Raw genomic sequence first — 16,722 nt, forward strand, 5'->3', positions numbered from 1 at the left:
CTCAGGGGAGTCCCCTGTCTCCTCCTTGGTGGAGACGGTGTGCTCTGTTGCTTCCAAGAAGAGCTCCAGCTCTCTAATTCTTTGGAGCGTAGCTACACGTTCCTCCAGTTGCTGGACTTTGTCTTTTAAGAGGGCAATCAACATGCAATTGCTGCAGGTAAAGCTGCCTGCAACCTTTGGCAAGATGGCAAACATTGCGCAGGAACCGCAGGCGACTGCAGCTGTTCCCTCCCCCTCCATCTTGAGAACGTGTCGTTGGGGGTGGCTACAGCGGTCCTCCATCATAAAAAGCGTGAAGACAGGACAAATAACTCCCCCCACAAAAAAACCTAGGTCTCCCCCAACAAACGTTTGAGACTAGCTCCCCTAAATCTAAAAGATGGATCAAACTGCGCGCCGCCACAAAGAAACACACACACACAAGAAAACCCTTTTTGCTCCTTCTTCAACTGCTGCCCTGCAAGCTCTGATAAGCTCCTCCCACAGCTAATCACCTGCCTCAACATAAACCCTGCCCCCTCTGACCTTTGCACAGGGAGAGCAGCTAATCAGCCACAAAGAAACACACACACAAGAAAACCCTTTTTGCTCCTTCTTCAACTGCTGCCCTGCAAGCTCAGGGTTCTGTACCTCTGTCACAAACTATCTGCAGATTAAGAAGGAAGAGATTAAGAAGTTTATTAAATGTTTTTACACTCTTGGATTTTGTTTATCCTTCCTTTTTTCCTCTGGCAAACAGTCACCAGATTTAGTCTCCATTCTCAGTGATGTTCTGGAGTTTCGTGTTTTCCTTGCTCTGAACTGCATAAATCCTGTCTGAGGCGAGCCAGCTTCTATCATAATGCATTTTAAGACAAGATGCTAAAGGAGAGACAACAAATAGGGAGGCAATGCAATATAAAGCACTAGGTTCGAACCAAATAGTTTGAGTTTTTTATAAAATTAGTTGCAGAGAATGAATTGGTATTATCCTGTACTTGGAAAGCCCTGTAGAAAGAAGGTGCCTATACCTATAGGGTATGCCGCTTGTTTAAACCACAAATTCTCAAATCTCTGTTAATGTAGGAGGTTTTTATTGCATAGTTTTATGTATGACTGTCAACTGCTAATATTTTTATGAATAGCGGTATATAAATGTTTTTTTCTAAATAAACTAGACGCATGAAGGGAGGGCATCCTGCCTGACCATATTAATTAAGAGCATCAACTACAGAAAAAGAAGGCAAAAGTTCTGTTTCAATACAATGGATTTTAGCCATCATGGAAGCAAAAACCAAGGACAGGTTGCTAGAAATTATTTATCAACAAGACAACAAATGAGTGCCCTGAATTTATTACATTTGGAATCATCTTATCTGTCAAACCCATTTAACAGTGTTTTGAACCTTTTGTGTTTTGAAGTATCTCAAAGACTGGCTTTTCTACTGCTGGTAAGACATAGCACAAATAGCCTGGTATCACCAGGTTTAAGGATATTCTGTATGAACATAGTCTCTGCAAGCATACAAAACTGTTGTGTGCCTTTATTTTAAAGACACTTGTTCCACTGTGAATATCCACTAGAAGTGGAAGCGGCATAACCTGTGCCATTCGTAGCCAGATTTTAGCTAGAGAAGCATGTCTGAACATAGTTTCACAAATGGTTGCCTCAGGAGAGATATGGTTTTACGACAAATACTTTTTGTTCACTCACTCATTAACCAAGAACCCTCTGTCCTAGTTCAAAAGGCGTTAAGAATTCAAACGAGATTTGCCAGTAATACTGTACTGATAGCCTAAGGGAAGCCATTCAGTTCCTTAATGTTGCTCAAAACAGATGCTGCAACAATCCACATTGTTATTTTAAAAGTAAAAAGTTCACACAAAAAATGCTAGCATCATTGCTGCATTTTGCAGGAGCAAAACCGTTTAGAAAGAGAAAAATCAGCAGGCCTCCTCCATGCTTTCTGTTCAACTCAATAGCTCTGGTTCAGTGGATTTCACATGCTTACTACTCCTGTTAGGGCATGGGTAGGCAAACTAAGGCCCGGGGGCCGCATCCGGCCCAATCACCTTCTAAATCTGGCCCGTGGACGGTCCGGGGATCAGCATGTTTTTACATGAGTAGAATGTGTGCTTTTGTTTAAAATGCATCTCTGGGTTATTTGTGGGGCTTGCCTGGTGTTTTTACATGAGTAGAATGTGTGCTTTTATTTAAAATGCATCTCTGGGTTATTTGTGGGGCATAGGAATTCGTTCATTTCCCCCCCTTCAAAATATAGTCTGGCCCCCCACAAGGTCTGTGGGACAGTGGACTGGCCCCCTGCTGAAAAAGTTTGCTGACCCCTGTGTTAGGGACTGTGTGGCATTGTTTTGGCATTGTAATCTGGCCAAACCAAAATGGTTGAAACTTAGTAGGCCACATTTCTCAGTGCCTCTGCCCACTTCCAAGTCAATCTTCTATGTCACGGAATGGCATAAATCCTCAGTTTGCAGACTCGAAAGTTGGGTTCTCTCTCTCTTTCTAATGAAAGGGGTGCTCTTGAACTAAATTTACTTTCTCTTAACAAGTTCTGCTTACAAGTTCTTTAACTGTCTGGTAAATTTCCACTATGCTCAGTAGAACAATGACCACCTCACCAGACAGACAAATCTAACTGAAAAGGGAGGGAGTCCTGAATGCACCAGGGTGGGATAGCACCCAGGGAGCCGGAGGCAAATCTGGTTTGAATCTCTTACAAGCCGGAAGTATGCCTTTGGTGAAAATGGGCAAGTCACCACTGTACAGTGGTACCTTGGTTGTCAAACGCCTTGGCTCCTGAACAAATCGGCTCCCGAACACCGCAAACCTGAAAGTGAGTGTTCCGGTTTGCGAATATTTTTCAGAAGTCGAACGTCCGATTCGGCTTCCGATTGAGTGCAGGAGTTCCTGCAGCCAATCGGAAGCCGCACCTTGGTTTTCAAACGGTTCCAGGAGTCGAACACAATCTCAGAATGGATTAAGTTCGATAACCAAGGTACCCACTGTATTTAGTCTCTCAGGACTTTTGCGAGGTATAAAATGAGACAGCTGAGTGCATGCCGCCCTGAATTCCTTCGAAGAATAGAAAAGCAAACAATATATGTGCGGTACTCAGATGAGGTCTAGGAGTCTATTGGACCTTTCTTCTCAAACTAATGCAGGTCATGTTGGTCTTGTCTATGAATTCTCCAGTTGTTTGAACACATCAAAAGGCTATTAAAGAGGTGCTTCTGCACAACATTACTACTCACCTTTCCCAGAACTACTGGCTACAAAAACAGATCACTAGCTTTCCCCAGCTTGGAAGCTCACACCTTATTTTCTGCTGCTGATATATTTATTAATCTGATGTAGTCTTAGCTGTCCAAACAATCAAAACCTTCCAGGGTGGGGGACACTATGTTGTTTTTAGCAAATAATTTCAGCAAGTGAAAAACCTAGCATTCTTCCTACAGCTTGGTTCTGATAGCTCTTGTAAGCCAAAGACAGTACACCTGAAAATGCAACAACCACTAAGAAATCATACCTAACTTCTGAAATCTTTTCACAGAAAAGTTGCTAATCATGTGTCAACATTTATAGCTATTAGGGAATACAGCGTTTTAAATATTGCACCATAAATTTGTGTATCGCTAGTAAAGGTAAAGGGATCCCTGATCATTAGGTCCAGTCACGGACGACTCTGGGGTTGCGGCACGCATTTCGCTTTACTGGCAGAGGAAGCCAGCGTACAGCTTCCAGGTCATGTGGCCAGCATGACTAAGCCGGTTCTGGCGAACCAGAGCAGCGCATGGAAATGCCGTTTACCTTCCCACCGGAGCGGTACCTATTTATCTACTTGCACTTTGACATGCTTTCGAACTGCTAGGTTGGCAGGAGCAGGGACCAAACAACGGGAGCTCACCCTGTTGTGGGGATTCGAACCGCCGACCTTCTGATCGGAAAGTCCTAGGCTCAGTGGTTTAAGACACAGTGCCAGCAGTATCCCATATTGCTAGTAGAAAACTATTAATAGAGCTTTTTCACCCCCTATGGAATGTCTCTGCTGAAACTACAGCAGGCAGTTCTTGCTGAAGAAAGAAGTTGTAAAAACTTTTAACTGTTAACAGTTTTATGGGTGTATGACCAAATAAATCCAGTTCTTCTAAGAGCTCCCTAGCATAAACTATCCAGAGACTGACTAAAGACATGCAATCCTGCATGATCTTTCTTACTTAATATCAGTAATAAGGTGGAAAGGTTAGATCTGGCAGCAGATAGGTCATATTACACAATCAGAGGTGGATAACCTCTAGGCCTTAGACCCCATTTAGCCTGCCAGGCCATTTTGGCCAAGTCACACTTACCTGTCAATCACCTGTCACTATATATGACATCAGGTGTGGAAAGGTAAAAAGATGGATGGACAAAAAGGAGCTTCTGAAGTGCTAATAAGCTGACCAGTGGCATTTTAAAAGCCTTGTGCAGAGTACTTCTGAAGTCCGGGTGATCAGTTGATCTTCGACACTTAAAAGTCCAGCAGAGCCCGCTGCCGTATCGCCTGATGTCACTGTGACATCAGCTGACTGACACATTGGCAGCCCCACCCATCCGTCAAATTTGGTCCACAGGGTAAGGGGGTAATGGAGATAATGTTCTGGACTGCTGGCTGGAGAAGCAGTAAATATGCATGATCAAAATGTATGGGGAGGGGGAGAACACCCACACCAAGATATTGCTCTTAACTCAGGGATAGCCAAAATGGGGCACTTCAGATGTTACTGAATGACAACTCTCATCACCCCCGACAATTGATCATGCTTGCTGGGACTGACAGAAGTTGCAGCCCAACATCATCTTGGAAGGAACTACGGTGACTACCGCTGACCCCGCTGATCCTACACTAGGAAAAGCACATAGCAAAATTTACTCTGCATGGTCACCTTTGACACTGGCAGCTTCCGACATCAGCTGCAGGATAAGAGGATCAGTACAGGGACTCTACGGATATTTGTTGTGTTTTGTGTTCAGGTAGCGTTGAGCGACCGATTGCTAAGCCCAGCCAAATTGGAAGGCAGACACTTACTTCAGAGAAGGGAGCTCCTTTAGGAAACTGGGGTAGGCTTTCCCTAGTTGGGTACTTTTTAGGAATGGGAATAACAGGAACTCTCCACCCGTACATGAAGGAGCAATCAACATGACAGGCTGGGAGGGCAGAGCCGCAACACGGCATTTACATGCCATAAGATGCAAGTCAGATTCTGTTCTTTTAGTTCATACTCTCTTCATGTTAGCTAGCTGCTTATGGATAAAACAGGCAAGCAGCATGTGGCTTCTGCCATTTGCTCAAAACACAATGGGTACGATGTGGCTGGAGTCCAAGTCCTTTGCATGGCAGGAATCCAAGTTCTTTTCCCCTTGCAAAGGATACAGCTTCTCTGGATATGCACAATCTTGTGTCAAGTTCGAATTCATCAATCCATTTCCTCTGCTGGAAGGGAGTTGCTCAGCCAGTTCTCTGAGCAAACAATTAAAGGAGCCAACCACCCATATATTGTTTACAGAGACAGCAATCTCTCCCATGTGACAGCTTCAGAGAAGTGATACTTGAAAGTTAAGTGAGCCATACCAAGAAAAGCAACCATGCCATGCAAAATCAAGGTATTTTGAATGCTATGTAATCAAGCACTTTATCAATTTATTCAGTGCACACACACAAAGATCTCTTTTATGCAATGTTAGAAAAAAGGCAACGCCCCTTTTAGAGGAAGGCTGTTAAAAAATTAATTTTCGTTCCTCATGCATGGGAGAAACTACGCACCTTTGCATTACTGAGCAAGGAAGCCTGTTTCACATTTATGGAGCTTCCAAACAGTTACTAGCATGAGCATTTCACAAGGTTACTAACAGAGTATTTTACAAGGAATTGTTCAGATGAGTTTTTATTCAAGCGGTCTTTCATTTTACTACTGCTGTCAACGATATGGTGTACAGTGTATGGTACAGGAGGTACGAACTGTATATTACAACACTGCCTAAGTCTGGGGGTTGGAGGAGAGAAGAAATTTGCACTGTTTCAAAAGTTAATCAATCAATCAATCAATCAATCAATCAATCAATCACTAAAGGGTGGGACGGAGTGGGGAATAAGATATCAGAAAATAAGGTTTATACCACAGGAGTAGAACAACTATATGACAACAACAAGAGTGAAACTAGTTTCTGGGCACACTGGTTCCAGTGAGCCAAGAGCTGTTCCTCTGTTTGAGAGCAACTCTGAAAATAGTTTCCCTTTACTCCTTGCACATCTCAACCTGCTGAATTGATTAATCCAAGTAAAAGCATCCCAGATCAAGACAAGTCTATCAAGTTGTTTGGAAAGTTTGTAGGCATTTTAATTTGTTTTAGCCTTATTTTACTGTGGTTTCAACCTTCTGTATGTTTTAAATATAGGTTGTTGTTGTTATAGATAATCTTATTGTTTTATCTTTTTTTGTAAATCACTTCGAGGTTTTCCTACAATCAAGCATCTCATTCTCATACACACACACAGTGGTACCTCAGGTTACATACGCTTCAGGTTACAGACTCCGCTAACCCAGAAATAGTACCTCAGGTTAAGAACTTTGCTTCAGGATAAGAACAGAAATTGTGCTCCGGCGGCGCGGCAGCAGCGGGAGGCCCCATTAGCTAAAGTGGTGCTTCAGGTTAAGAACAGTTTCAGGTTAAGAACGGACCTCCGGAACGAATTAAGTACTTAACCCGAGGTACCACTGTCAAGAAGTAGTTATGAAGAATGTAACGCCCACCACTATAGAGTGATCTTTTCCAGAGCTAACAAGAAAATAAAAGTCAAGTTCATATTGCACATAAATAATACGTGTTGCTTTATTAAAAAACCAGGTGCTTTTTGGAAGGATGGATATGTTAGTTCTATACCTAAGCCGGTAGCAAGGCTTATTCTGCAGAAATAGGAAGACTTATGTTCAACAGAGGCTAAGTTGTGTTAGCATAAGTTGTATAATGAAACTTTATTTTTTTGCGGGGGGGGGGGCTCCTACTGATGGGAACTGAGGTTTTGCATACTTCTGTAGAAACTGCACATTTGGGCGTAGCTGGAGGATGTGAAATTGCTTCTTATCAGTGATAGAGAAAGAGGGTTGGATCCACAAAAATGCAGATCCTAAGACTCCTAAGCAGTTTTGCTACATAATACCAAATACGAGCTACCTTTAAACAGCATTTTTGGTAAATTACTGCAATCTGAAATGGGTGGGGAGCATTTTCCAGGATATGATGCATATCATAATTTTTGATACTGGCTCATGTTGCACAACAACTCACAGGACTGGCAATTTTGACAGGCGTGCACTCCAGCGCTGACACACCTTGCAAGTAACTGGAAACTGTTAAGTGCAGCAGTTTCAAAGAAGAGGTAAGTCTGCCTATCTCTCAAGAGGGAAATAGTGACCCTGCTCATTTAAGAACTATTATTGCACCGAACTATATAATCCCATTAACAGCTGGTGAGTCTTAAGGGCAGTAGAAGTAAAGATACTTTACAAAGAGACAGATAACAATCTATTTATGGATTCAAACTAGAAAGTTTGCCTGTTTTACAGCTTTTGGTTTCGGTCAGGGCCGTAGTTAGGGGGTGGCAAAGTGGGCCCCCGCCAGGGGTGGGCGCAAAATTGGTTAAAAATATGTACATAAATATGTCTATAAATAAAAATATCGATTACTGCCTCATAAGAAAAGGTTTTAATTAGAGGGTGAACTGAATGGGTGGAGGGGGGGTTGGAGGAGAGGCGGAAAGAAGAGCTAATTTGTCCATGGCTAGGGGGCGCAATCTGGACAGTTCTGCCAGGGGCGCAAGATCACCTAGCTCTGGTTGGGGTGGTGATGGGGGAGATCACACCTACGCCCAATAACTGTACCCTCGATTCAACGTATTGAACAAGCAATCTACTTTAGAAAAAACAAAGCATCCTTGCCTTTAAGTGTAGAATTTAGTGCAAAAAGACTAAAGTGTCCATAAGTGTGGTAAAGAGAGGAATTTAGTCTTGCAAGTTTCTAAAAACTTCCAGGAGATATATATATATATATATACACACACACACACACACACACACACACACATATATATATATATATATATATATAAGCTTCATCACTTAGTAAACTGTACAGGAATTCAATTGAAGTCACAGATGCTTGGCACTTCAGAGCCTTGCTGCTTGCAGTTCGAAATGGATTCTTTGAAAGATATTGTTAAAAATAGCTGCCTCCAAATTGCTTGCATTCAAACAGCACCAAAAAGAACCCTAAAGGAATTTAGCAGGCAAATCACAGAATTGATAGGGATTCATGGAGAACCAATGTGGCCTGTGAATACCAAGGAACAGATATAGTACCTCCCCTGTAAAATGAGACGAGGAATATGGATGGAGCTTGTGTCAACCACCTTTATTATTATTTTTCATTACGTGGCACATATTTTTTTTTTAATAAATAAAAGGTTGTAGTGTTAAGTTCTTGTATTCTCTTCCTGCCCCATCCTTTAAAAGTCACTCAGAGTTCTGTAGCTACTGAGCATGCTCAACCTCACTGGGCTGTTTCCTCCTTGGATAGATAGATAGATAGATAGATAGATATATTCCCCATTTCTGCAAACCTCGGAGTTCTCCCAAGCCTGCTGGTCCCTGTCTCTTCTGCATAGCTGGCACCGTATTGGCTGCATAAGGACAGGCATTCACATTTAGATATGAAGCGAATGATTTCCACCCCAATGTGAGTGTTGCTGACACGTAAGGAAGGATCATATGTGGTAGAATAACTGTTTTAGTAGGCATGTTAGTATAACTTAAAAGGTTACAATGAACAACAAAGCAAAAAGCCTCAAGGGACCAAAACATGCTTATCTTTCAAGCTAGAAGGGGCAGAGACATTCCACAAATATTTAAACAACGAAAGGAAGAAGGATCACAACTGTTCGTTACGGCTATGGAGTCCGTCTTGATGAACTCCTGCATTAAAAAATTTAATACTACACTGCTGGTCAGGGATTATAGGAGCTGTAATCGAGCAGAATCTGAGGTTCCCCACATGTTCTATAAGCCATGCCTTGTGCACGGAATACCTTGTTTTAACATCAATTGATATGCTGGAGCAGATCAAAGTTATTTTACTCCCATGGTCTGCTTCCCCAGCAATATCCAGACAGAGGAGCTTGGCGTTCACAACTGGAGCCTTTCTCAGCCTTTCCTCATTGATAAGAGAAAATACTCAACATCATCCTCATTTTAATTGATTCCTCGCCGCTGCCCCCCTCCCCCCGTCACTGTACCTCTTCCAGTTCTGCAGAACTGTATACTTTTTGAGATGAGCCAACCAGAACTGTCCTGGATAGTCTCTTCCAACTACAATTCTGTTGCTCAAACAGAGGCTAGAAAATATGGTAGGTCGTTGCAAGCACAATGCTGGACAGGTAACCTTATGAGAACTACAGATAAGTATTTGGTGACACTAGTTAGAATTAGATTAATGTAGGACTAGATAAACTGGTCTAGGTGGGAAAGCAATGGTTCAACTAGTCACAGATGCCTAAAATGGATTTAAAACTTCTGGTTTCTGAACAGCAGATCCCCCCAGCCACACTGCAAACTGACCTGGAAACAGAGGTGTTTCTAAAGCAAAACATAGGACATGACATTCTCCTAATTGTTTCTCCGTTTTAATTAATTTTCGCCGTAGAAAAACAGTGTCCAAAACTCAAGATCGCAAGAAGCACTGTCAGTTGTCAGACTAGATGAACTCTTTTTGGACATTAGGGGTAAACGCAGAAAACAGTAAAAATAGATGCCTGTTCTGCCAGAAATTACATCATGCTTTCCTTCTAGGAATTTACATACAAAACACAATAGCCTCTTTTCACTACGGTTCCCATGTCATATAGCGGGAATAATTTTGTTGTTTTTTAAAAAATAAACGGAAAACGCACACATGCTTTAGCTTTTCAGGATGACAAAGGAACCGATGACATGACAAGACTTTAGGGTGCACAGAGCACTTCACAATGTTAATAATTTATTAACGTGGAACGCATGTCTTGCAGAGCAATCTAAGTCAAGATCCAGGCCGCACTGAGGATGAAAAGGGCAAGGCCGAACTACATGACGGCTAGAGAAAGAATGCAGGTCTCTCAGAGGGGTTTTAACTATGGTACTCACTCACTTTGCTGGACATTTTGTAAAAACTAACTGTGATTCAACACACACACTGCCTTCTTTCTTCTAACCGTTTTAAGACAACCAAGGAACTAGGTAGCAGGGCAGATAGCAGCACACAGGATTCATTTTAGGTTTAACAAGCATGGGCTAAACAAAATGTCACGATGTGTCCTCACCACTCACAGCAGGATTGCTTCCGTTCAGGATTCTAGCTAGGCAACAATGACCTCCTTCAGGATACTGTAAGCTGTAAAGCACTCAAGTGAGGCATTCTACACTGGTCCCCCCCCCAACCCCTCCATCTTTTATTTCCCTACTGACACACACAATTTTGTGGCTACTAAGCACACTGAATCCCCATTAAGCGGTTTTTAGGGGTTCCTTTCTTAAAATTAAAAAATGGCAAAACCCTGGGATTCCCCACCGGTTAAAAAACCTGTGATTTCTCAGTGGCCCCATTTTGATTCCATTTCCATCAGCACACACAACGCACAAGTTCTCTATTAGAGGAAGTGTTTCTGAACCTTCTTCCCAATAAAGCAATAAAGCGCTGCATTACTTATTAAAGCCAATCGCACCAATTAAAGAGTATTTCCCCTATTAAACATCGCACTCATTTACACTGGTGCATTAGAGACCAGGTCATCACGTATCTGAAATTGTAAGACATCTTCAGCGCGATGACTACTTAATCAGATATCTTTATTATGCAGATGTTTCTGCTACTGTGGGGAGAGGGGAGGGAAACTTGCCTAGGCATCATAGACAGAGCAGCAAGGCAAGTTTGTCTACTGTATGTTTAATCTGTAAACTAAGTGGAATTAAGGGGGGTGTATATATTACTGCACTTTAAAAACAAACTAACAGGGCACACCTTGCAAGAACAGTGGTAGGAGAAGGGATGCCTGAGGAATTTGATATTTGCAAATTCCTATACGAACTGGCCTGATCAGCACTTCCTGGACTACAGCGAACGGTTGTGTTTATTCTTTTAAAATTCTTAACTGCCTTGGCAGAAAGGCAGCATATAAATGCAATTAACAAACAACACAGACCTCTCCAAATGTTTGAGTTTTGGCTCGAAAATGCATTAAAAAGGCAAGCATTTTAAAGAGAACACGTATCTAGAAATAACATATTTAAATACGTGGGAATTTGTGGGAATATTTTTGTGCAAAAGAAGGCACATTTAATGCAAAAATGGGGTGGCATTGACTTATGAGTGGCACGGCCTAGAAATAGAATGATCTAGACATCCGTAGGCAGGCATGCCCCAGCTCAATGAAGTGAGCTGGTATTGCAGCACTGGCTACCCAAAAGAGGTGGCCACTGGCCATCATGCCCTTGTGATGACCTGTGAACTGTAGTTTGGTTGTTATGGCAGGTGGGATGCAGTCCCTGAACTGGGAAGACTATAGCCCCATCTGCAATATTCCAAATAAAGCAGCTTTATGCTACTTTAAACAGTCATGGCTTCCTCCAATGAATCCTGGGAACAGCTGCTTGTTAAGGATGTTGAGAGCTGTTAGGAGACACCCATAGCCCTCACATAGCTACTATTTGTTTGTTTGTTTGTTTGTTTGTTTGTTTGTTGTTGTTGATGTTGTTGTTTTGTACCCCACTCATCTGACTGGGTTGCCCCAGCCACTCTGGACAGCTTCCAACATATATAAAAACATAATAAAACATTAAACATTAAACAACTTCTCTATAAAGAGCTGCCTTCAGATGTCCTCTAAAGGTTATACAGTATAGTTACTCATCTCCTTGACATCTGATGGGAGGACGTTCCACAGGGTGGGTGCCACTGCTGCAAAGGCCCTCTGCCTGGTTCCCTGTAGCCTCACTTCTCTCAATGAGGGAACAGCCAAAATGCTCTCGGCGCTAGAGCACAGTGTCCGGGCTGAACCATGGGGGTGGAGATGCTCCTTCAAGTATACAGGGCCATGGCAATTTAGGGCTTTAAAGGTCAGAACCAACACCTTGAATTGTGCTCGGAAACATACTGGGAGCCGGTATAGAGCCTTTAGGACCGGTGTTAGGTGATCCCAACGGCTGCTCCCAGTCACCAGTCTAGCTGCCACATTCTGGATTAGTTCTGGTTTCCGAGCCACCTTCAAAGGTAGCCCTATGTACAGCGCACTGCAGTAGTCCAAGCAGAATTCCCCAAGTTCCCTGGGAAGGATTGTTAATCCACTCTGAGAATTGTAGTTCTGTGAGAGGAATAGGGGTCTCCCAAAAACACTCTGCTCCCTTAAGGCACAGTTCCCCTAAAGATACAGTTCCCAGGATTCCTTTAGGGAAGCCATGACTGTTTAAAGTGATAAAGAACTGCTTTGAATACATAGTGCAGCTGGGGCCAGAGATGTCTTGTGAACAGCGAGGGAGGTGCCTTGATCCAAGGTCTTGCAAAGGCTTTGAGGAAGATGCACACACATTATCAAGCGGTGTATAGAGGGGGAAAGTTCCCATTTGAAAACTGCAGCACTAATATAAATCTAAATTAGTATCCATTCATTATGCCATACAAATAAAATTAGGCGGCTGTAATAAAACTGTTATGACCTTTAGGTGACAAATTCTAGGATGCATGCATATATAATAAATATAAAAGTACAGCTAAGATGAGTTTGGTCGCAATTCTCGGTCCTCTCACTGTCTCCCTTTAAATTTGAACAGTCTAAGAGAAGGTGTTATCAAGTCTTACAATATTTATAAGTATTCCAAAAAACATATTTTCAAAGGTTTACTTAGAAATTATTCGGCTATAACATTTAAACCACATGGTTGCTTTCATAAATTTTCCTCAATTTTAATATTTCAAAATAGGGTGAAGCAGAATCAATAAAGCACACTTTGTGGTTTGAAGCAAGGCAGTAGTCAAGTGTTCCACTGTGTGATTGGGGTCAACAAAAAGGAGGGGGAGGTTAAAAAGCCCTCTTTAGCAACCCCCCCCCCCATGGTAAAACTGTTTCAGAAAAAACTACGGTCCCTAAAACAGCTGCTCCCCCTTTTTGCCACCTGCAAATAGGATGTTCATTTCAAACCACACCTATATTTAATGCAAAAAAATGCACAATTTTCCAAAAAAAATTCCAATTCAAAATTTTCTGCAAAGGCCACATCACTGCCAGTCACTTACTTATACAGTGGTACCTCGGGTTAAGTACCTAATTCGTTCCGGAGGTCCGTTCTTAACCTGAAACTGTTCTTAACCTGAAGCACCACTTTAGCTAATGGGGCCTCCTGCTGCTGCTGCGCCGCTGGAGCACAATTTCTGTTCTCATCCTGAAGCAAAGTTCTTAACCTGAAGCACTATTTCTGGGTTAGCGGAGTCTGTAAGCTGAAGCGTATGTAACATGAAGTGTATGTAACCCGAGGTACCACTGTATTCCATTACCATGACAAGTTATTTACTCTACTCCCCACAATGCATTGTTCTTTGTCAAGTTGCTTTTATAAGGTCTAGAACTTAAGGTAACCTAGAACTTTCTCTTTCTTTTTACAACACGCTAAAAGATTTCTGAATGTTTGACGCCTGTGGCAGCTGGCAGCTGCAAACATCCGACTGAAAGCCCCATCTGCAGCTTCACAGCTTCCAGTCGAGGATGTTTACAGTCGCTCACTGTCAACAGCAATATACATTCCTTAGTTGTTTTGCTTTATCATTAACCTACAACTAGATCCAGGCAAGTTGACTAAGGTGACTGTTCCCAACTCTCCTCCTCCTGCAGGAAGACTGCTGCAAGAGACTGCAAAGCTTTTCTTTTCTATTTTATGAAGATCTGGTAGTAATCAAAGGTTATGTAACAGGCAGGTGCACCCAAATACCTTAGGAGTTATAGATTTAGGGAAGAATTCAATGGCACATTGAACAGCTTGCTAGGCAGAACAACTGTCCCTCTCCTCCCGCTGCGTCATTCTGTGGTTTTCTTGATCCCCCAAGCCTATTTTTTGGGAGGTGGGGGCACACAGAGGGAGGACGGAAACCCCATTGGGCAACTTCTTCCACACAGCTTCCATTAACAGGACTCATTTGGTAAACCCTGCCCTTAATGGTTACTACATGCAGGCAGTTTTCACATTTGTAACCAGCACAAAAGAAGAAGAAAGGCAATATTTGGGCTAATACTGTTTATAGACTGACCTGTAAATCTGTTGCTTCCAACAGAATTAAAAGTTGTAAGAAGAAAAACATTAACGCTGGTCGGAATGATTTTACAGTTACTGCTGCATCACCTCCTGTGGTTTCCTAAGGGCATCTATATGTTTGGTTTTATATAATGCTAGTCCTGAGTGTTCAATGTTCACTCATTAACTTTAGAAGAGGCCTGTGCAATAGGCCTGTGCTCTCTTCATATTACAGACCAAAAGTCAAAAAGTGATCTGTGTAAGGCTACATAACAAGTTCCTAACCAAGGAGACATTTGAACCAGAGATTTCCCAGTTCACATTCTTAACCACCACATCAAGGCAGCCACTGCTATAGCACAAGGGGGCTGGTGACAGCTGTGGTCCAACAACATCTGGAGCTCAGCCATGTCGGTTACCCCTGCTTTAAAACCAAGTGAGTAAAGTCACATTACTCAAGATGACCTGTGTGCTTTTTATTCAACCCTGTTGTTTGCTTTGTCAGAGAAAAGGGAGTTTATAGCATGCTTCATGGAAAGACCTGACCACAAGTCACAGAGGGGAAATATTACAGGATTAAGTTTATCTTAATAAAACTAGTTTCTCAACTCACCTAATCTGCTTTGTTTGCAAAGAAGAATAGAAAACACAGGTGCTGCATGCTACCCGCTTCCAAGCCATGCGAATTCCAGAGTTAATGATGAAGGATTTACTTGCTTTTGCATGACAAAATAGTGGAGACTTATGCATTGTGTTTGGGTGCAATGCTCAGATATGGATTATGTGTATGTCAGATTATCTGCATGGATTATCTGAATGTCCACAGTCAACTAACTCTTCTTTTTTTCTGTAGCCAACAAAGCACAATCTGAAACCATGATTTGTGGATCTCATCTTGCATTAACCATGGTTTCTTGTAACATCTTAACAAATTATCCTACCTTAATCCTAGCTTTTTATAACCGTAAACTCCACTCAGCTGCCCACCTGGCTACAAGGACACAAGGCAAGAACAGTTAGAAAAGAAAACTACTCACACAGCGAAGTGATATTCACTGGTGTTTTTCCAGGCAATTATTGTAAATCAGTTGGTTAAAATGAAGACAGGTCAGTGACCCATACCTAAAATATTCCCAATGAGACTTAAAAGAAACCTGGCTTGTGAGAGCATTATGGTTATTTGGAATGCAGGAACTTGCAGTATTATAACTGATAAATGTGAAGAACTCACACAAATCATTCTTTCAAAAGTACAAGGTTGGGTTATTCCACACGAAGGTTAAGAAAATTCATTTTTCAGACAGCAGGTGAAAACAAGCTAAGATCATATAGGAGTTGGTTCCTTTTATTCACTACTAAAGTTTAAGCTATTAAAACCTCCTAGGGAACCACATTTTCTCAATGGGTCAAGTCACTAAGGGAACAAAGCAAACTTTCAGTGCTGTGCATTCCAGGAATTCTTAGCAGTTGGCATCCCTATACCACTCCAGACAAGGATCAACTTTCCCTCACTCTATCTAGCTTAGAAAAGATTTCAAACATAGCTTTGAATTCATGCCGTAGTGCCCAGTTCAGTGCGCTACAAACAGAATATTTGTGGGCCTACACACTGCAGACAGGTACAAACGTGGCATTCCTACATTAGGTAGTGCTCAAAGAGTAGAAGGGATCAGGTGCAAATACTGAAGTTTCACAAAGCACAAAGAGACAGTGAATATACACACCACATGCTTTGACACTCTGCCCAGGTCAGTCATTGTAGAGGCAAGTTATTTTAGTTTAATTATGCTTTGTCACAAAGTAAAGATTAGCTTCTCATTCTGCAGGTATATTATCTCTCTAATTTGTTGAAAGAATACAAGTTCTTGGTTGTTTGAATTCATTAGATGAAGGACATTGTGTCAACAATACAGCATTTCACTTTCCATATGTATAGCCCCCTCTCAGACATCAAATAGATTGTATCTGTATCAAAGTCAAAGCAAGGTCATATCTAAACTGCTTAGTTTTCACAGTATAATTAGGGGCCCCGTTAATGCAGGACAATGGTATTACAGTGTTCACTATTCTCCTGCATTGCTGTGTGTTTCAAGTTCTTTTTGAATTTGCTAGCTACTAAAATATTTCCTGTTTAGAGAAGTTTTTAATGTTTGATGTTTTATCGCTTTTTATTATTATTATTATTATTATTATTATTATTATTATTATTCTGTTGGAAGCAACTCAGAGTGGCTGGGGAAACCCAGCCAGATAGGCGGGGGTATAAATAATAATAATAATAATAATCACCCTAACCCACTCCCCAAATTAAGTTAATTTCACTATTCAACAGCACTCTTGAAGAGTAATTTTAGGAAATACTGAGTTCAAATATTAACTGAT

The 16,722-nt window shown here is 41.8% G+C and overlaps 2 long non-coding RNA genes across 15 annotated transcripts in view; both read right to left on the minus strand.

Moving 5' to 3' along the window:
* Positions 1-16,722, minus strand: part of LOC308472830 — a 210,796-nt gene that overhangs the window by 184,501 nt on the left and 9,573 nt on the right. The gene's annotated exons all lie outside the window — the stretch shown is intronic.
* Positions 10,607-15,798, minus strand: LOC308473937. Its single transcript, XR_013984422.1, has 2 exons — positions 13,610-15,798; positions 10,607-13,365 (listed from the first exon to the last, which is right to left on the minus strand). It is a non-coding gene; the product is annotated as an uncharacterized lncRNA (long non-coding RNA).

This window comes from Podarcis pityusensis (assembly GCF_964106645.2).
Source record: "Podarcis pityusensis genome assembly, chromosome: 3".
NCBI lineage: Eukaryota > Metazoa > Chordata > Lepidosauria > Squamata > Lacertidae > Podarcis > Podarcis pityusensis.